Here is a 6,143-nt window from a genome sequence, read left to right as displayed (position 1 = left end):
GACTCTTTTGTTGTGAACTCTGAGAAAGGAGATCATTATTTATAGCTCCAGTGAGAGAGGATCAGTGATTTACTTCTGCCAGCAGGGGGAGTTTTACAAGGACTTTAGTGCAGTCAGTGCGCTGATCCACTTTTAGAGAGGTGACGTCCTTTAATGCTTTCTCACTTTTTCAACTTTAGTTAGTGTGAAATGTTGCTGTTTGAGCATCAACAAGATCTGGCAAGGTTGCAAAGCGCGACTCACTCGTCTATTGCAGTTTGGCTGGTGCTAACGTTGCCCGTCCGCATACCGCCTCCCATGGCCGGAACTGGTATTACGATACCTGCCGGGCCGGGGCTAGTAATTTAGCATGCTAATTCAGGTTAATATCTCGGCAGCACTATAACTTGTCAGTTTTTTAATGACATCTTTGCACTTATTTCTTCTCATTCTTTTGATGCGTGTAGCTCATTTTTCGTATATTGTTACCTCAATTATTACATATGCCACCTTTAATGAGACAATGTTCTCTTTTTTTTATTTTAGACAGGACTTTCATTATTTAAGTTTAAATAATTTTTATGTATATTTAATAAATATGCAATATGATTACAAAGGCATTTCTTTCTGTATATATATTTAATTATTTAACAAACATGTGCACTCATTCATAAATTATATTTAGTGTAGCTTATTGTATTATGTCTATGATCTTTGTTACCTGATTTATATTTGATAAACCTTTTTTAAAAAGGTTCAAAAATAATATAAAATGTAATATAATTCAAAAATAAAATATATAAAATAAAAAATAAAATATATATATATATAATTCAAAAATAGTATAAAATAATTACAAATAGAAGTATTTTATTTAAATAATATATATATATATATATATATATATATATTATTTTTTATTTATATATTGCTCTACAGTATATAAATATATTTTAGTATACTTATATATAAGTTGCTATAATAACTTATTCGCCTGGCTAATTGCGGCATCTTAGATTATTAAATTGTGGCATTTAGATTATTAATTTCTTTTTTAACACAAATCATGTTGTGATTTTAAATAGTCTTTAAGGGGTGCCTGATTGGATTGAATTGAACTGAATTGGATATTATGAAAATGTAAAATATTTGATAAAAGATAAACAATTTTGCGTCTAAAAGATATGCATTTTGTCACGTTCTGTGGGCAGTAGTGTTTGAAGGTTCTTTTAAAAGCGACCCCCTAACTACTGTGAGAGACATCATGACAGACATGATACACTAGCTCTCCTGAATCAAGTGCAAATGCACGCCCAAATCTCACCCCTTGGAACGGCCGTCTCCATAGTGACAAGTGCTCTTAAGTGTGTACTGGGCCTTCATTCAGCTTTTCTAATTTAAGAGTGTCTCTCTCACTTTGTCTCCACTACATTTTTGTCTCTATGACAACGTGACTCAAGCCATATCTTTTTAATTTAGCTTTGGAACACTGGCAAGCATCTGAGGTTTGAAGGGTGGTGTTTGTTTACCGAGTTGGAAAAGAAAACCCATTGTGACTATCAACTGAAACATACATTGGTATAAACATGTCAGTTGTTTTAACTGGTCTCTTGGGGATCATTCATAATTACCGCCCTGAGATGAATGTGGTTAGAGTGAGTATGAGATTCTGTTGCTTGATTCAAAGAAACACTGTGTTACATGCTTCTAAACCCAGAGGTTTACTTCTTTGTCCAATTTAAGGTCACACATTTACTTAAAAGGTTTGAAAAAAAAATAAATACAATTTTTTCCAAAACTGTATGCATTTTTCGGTAACACTTTACTTGAAGGGGTGTGAATAAGACTAACATGACACCTTTTGACTATGACACAGACTAACATTTGCTCAGTTATGACATTTTTAATGAAAATATGACATTGTTTGAGACGTCTGTATGACACCTTGACATAAACCAATACATCATAACCTGTCAGTGTCTTTGTCATGACAACTTGACATTACTACGACAACACAACCTGTCATAAACATGACATAGTCATAGCAGATTAATTATCAAACTTAAGAAACCACCTAGCTTTATTGGTTAACATTACATTAAACTGCCATTATAACTTTTTAACGACAAATTCAATTAGTACCACTGTAGTTGAGGTCACGAAAAATGTTCATGTCACAGTTATAATGCCTCATGACAGCCAATGTCAAAGCCAACTACATGACAGTTTAACTTAATTTTATGTTGTTGTCATGACAAAGACACGGACAGATTATGATGTTATGGTTTATGTCAAGATATCATAACAAAGACATCTTAAACAATGTCATATTTGCATTCAAAATGTCATTATTGAGCAAAAGACACTTCAACATGCATAAACCTTACTTTATATTCAAGACATATGTCATGGTTATGAAGGTGTCATGCCAGTCTTATGCACACCCCTTCAAGCAAAGTGTTACCGATTTTTCTTCTTCTGTGGAATGTCTAATATTGTGAAATATTATTATGTAAAATAACTGTTTACAATTTCAATTCTAGTGTAAAATGTAATTTATTTCTGTGATGGCGAAGCTGAATTTTCAGCACAATTACTCCCAACCATGATCCTTCAGAAATCATTCTAATGCTGATTTTCTGCTCAAGAAACATTTCTTATTATCACCAATGTTGAAACAGCTTTTTTGGAAACCTTAAAGGATGAATTGAAATTATATTTTCAAACTAGAAATAGACTTTTTGTAATAATTTAAATGTTTTACAGTCACTTTTGATACATTTAATCCATCCTTGCTAAATAAAATGAATAACTCCTTTTAAAAATCCACTGAATTGGGCGCGTTCACACTGTGGTTTACGGTAATTATTCATCAGTGGGCGGGGTTAAGTGGCAGTGGGCGTGATGAAGTGTGGGCGGCTCGTCATCAGCACCGGCGTTCACACAGCGCTCTGAGAGGAAGCCTACAGCGGACGCAACACGCCGAACAGGTAAACCACTTTATTTCATTTTTACATAAAGCCATAAAAGCGAGTTAAAACGGTCAGCATGATTAGCATATCTATACCTGCATATTCTCTGAAGTTCTCTGACACGCTGCTATTTCAATGCCTCTAATCCGGGCTTTTGAAGATGTTAGATCTATTGCTTGAGAAAGGACGCATTGTTCCATTCACTGCAATGTTGCGGATACTGTGCTTCAGGTTGATGGAATAACACTCTTTATTTCCATTAAATACAATGCTGAACTTTTGAGAATGTCTGCGAATAACTTTGCTTTGATTTTTAAACGAGTGCTTAAATTCTTCATTTGTATCTGTTTAAAAACGCTTCTTTGTGCTGAAATCCATTTATTTTAATTTTGTCTTTCATAGTGATCTGATTTGTCTTTAAGGTTGTGTATTATTTATACAACTAATCTTATCTACATGTGAAAAGGAGGAGACCTGGTTCATGACATGATTTGGTTTTGTCGCAGAGGGGATTTTGCAGTCCAGCAGAGATGGTGCTGAAACCATAAGCACCTCTGAGTTATTCTGCACCTCTTCTTTTTGATCAGTACTGATTTTTATATGACCCTGGCCTGCTGAAATGTAGATATATGGTAGATGGGTATACATTTGATCAGTATGTTTTCCCATCTTTAAACACCATGAAAAGGTCATGCTGAAAAGATCAGAATGAGTTCATGTCTCGTAAACCATCGCCTTGAGACTATATAAAAGACTCCATCAGTGATGATGATGATGCTGTTTCTGATAAGACATGGTGCATTTCTGCATTGGCAGTCTGCCGGCTCACGCTTATTCATGAAAAGAGAGGTGTGAGGTTTAATGCAGCGCCCTGCACTGGATGACTGATATATCTGCACAGTCCCTAGCCTATATGTCCCTACATTTATCTTTTAACGTCCATTGGCATGCAAGTGTTTGTGTCCGCACCACGGGTCATGAGCTATGACCATCTGTTAGCAGACTGCCCTCTTCATCAAATACAACAGATGTTTAAAAGAAGACACACGTTGGACTCCTGCATTCACACATGCGTATCTGGGGACTTTCCATTGACTCCTGTTGCCTTTATACTGAGCTAATGATGGTTTCTTTCTATACATACACTTAAACATAAGCTTCATATACACATTTTTATGATTAAGATGCTAGTTAGCATCTTATTAAGTATTTGTATTATAGGTACACTAGTTGGTTCCCACGATATAGGGGGGAAAAAAACGAGATCCACCCAACGATATACACAGTTCACCCAAAAAATGTAATCGTTTTCATCACATGCTCAACCTTGTGTCGTTCTAAACCTCTGTGACTTTCTTTCTTTTGTGGTGCACAAACATTTTGAAATATATAATTATATTTTTATAATTATATAAATATATAACAACAAGAAATATAAAAACTTCTTGTCAAAATCAGAGATATTTTAACAAATTGACCAAACAACATTTGTCTATATAGTTTGGAACATTTATTCAAAATAACTTTGTCCTGATTCAAGATAAAGTCAGGGTAAGTAAAAAATTTTGATAATTAATTACATAATTTTTGAGTGAACTACTTGTATATTAAATATATTAAGTACATATTACATAACATATATATATATACTACCGGTCAAAATTTTTAGATCGGTACGATTTTTTATGTTTTTAAAAGAGGTCTCTTCTGCTCACCAAGGCTGCAATTATTTGAAAAAAAAAGAAAAAAAAACAGTAATATTGTGAAATATTATTACAATTTAAAACAGTCTTTACTCCAGTCTTCAGTGTCACATGATCCTACAGTAATTATTATAATATGATGCTCAAGAAATATTTATGATTATTATCCATGTTGATGAATAGAAACTTCAAAAGAACAGAATTGATCTGAAATGGAAAGATTTTATAACATTAATCACTACCATTCAAAAGTTTGGGGTCAGTAAGAATTTATTTTTTATTTTTGGGGGAAAGAAATTAGAAAATACTTTTATTCATCAAGGATGAGTTAAATTGATCAAAAGTTACAGTAAAGACATTTATAATGTTAGAAAAGATTATATTTTAAATAAATGCTGTTCTTTTGAACTTTCTATTCATCAGAATTTTGGGGGGGAAAAATGGTACACGACTGTTTTCAAGATTGAAAATAATAATTTATGTTTTTTGAGCAGAAAATCAGCATATTAGACTGATTTCTGAAGGATCATGTGACACTGAAAACTGATGTGTAATCAGCAACAGTAATGATGTTGAAAATTCAGCTTTCAAATTACATTTTAAAATATATTAAAATAGAAAACAGTCATTTTAAATTGTCATAATATTTCACAATATTACTGTTTGTCATTTTTTTCATCAAATAAAGCAGCCTTTATGAGTGAGCTGAAGAGACTTCATTTCAAAACATAAAAGATCTTACTGATCTACACTGAAAACATTTTTTTTTATCTAATCAATAAAATTGTGGCAACATATTACAAGAAATATTATTAATTAAATTGTACAAATTAGAATTAATTAGAATATTATTTTGATGAACTATTACTCAATTCTAATTTGTTCAGTTTAATAAATAATATTGCTTGTAATCTGTTGCCACAATTTTATTGATTAGATAAAGCATATTCATTTTAATTTAACATGAATAAAATATTAACATGTGTAAAATATTTGACCGGTAGTGTATATATATATATATATATATATATATATATATATATATATATATATATGTATGTATTTGAAAAACATTTACTTTTTACCTATTATAGTACAAATACATTTACATACAGTATTCTGGTCACATCTGTAAATAGAGAAAAGTTGCTCCGGCTACTTTGACGCATGTTGGAGTGGAAAGGGTTAGTTGTCACAACGAGCGAGAAAGGTTGATGCAGAACAGAGGAGAGTGCTGGAAAAAACATAATGCGACAAAGCTTGTAATAAAACGGGAATCAAGATTGGCTTGGCTTTTAGGAGACGGCGAATGTTGTTGTTAAAAGATGTTAAAAGCGTGGGGGAGATGGCATTTTATTACTTAACAGGTGAGTAAGGTATTTTATTGAACAGATAAATTGGCATATGTAGCTCTCTAACAGAATCCATTGTAAAATATTGTGATTTGTGTCTTTCATTTTGGTTGTAATTTATTTATTTATTTTCAAGG

At 32.3% G+C, this 6,143-nt stretch overlaps 1 protein-coding gene across 16 annotated transcripts in view; it reads left to right on the top strand.

Annotated features, from left to right (window-relative positions):
• Nucleotides 1-2,883: 2,883 nt before the first annotated feature.
• The window catches only part of map2 (microtubule-associated protein 2), a 130,312-nt gene continuing 127,052 nt past the window's right edge, over nt 2,884-6,143 (top strand). For all 16 annotated transcript variants that reach the window (XM_089133092.1, XM_089133101.1, XM_089133099.1 and 13 more), the window contains exon 1: nt 2,884-2,969. The gene's annotated coding sequence lies outside the window, so the exon portion shown is untranslated. The remainder of the gene's footprint in view (nt 2,970-6,143) is intronic.

Source organism: Pimephales promelas, chromosome 7 (genome assembly GCF_988280905.1).
Source record: "Pimephales promelas chromosome 7, fPimPro1.hap1.1, whole genome shotgun sequence".
Classification (NCBI taxonomy): domain Eukaryota; kingdom Metazoa; phylum Chordata; class Actinopteri; order Cypriniformes; family Leuciscidae; genus Pimephales; species Pimephales promelas.
This window is presented reverse-complemented; position numbering and strand designations above follow the sequence as displayed.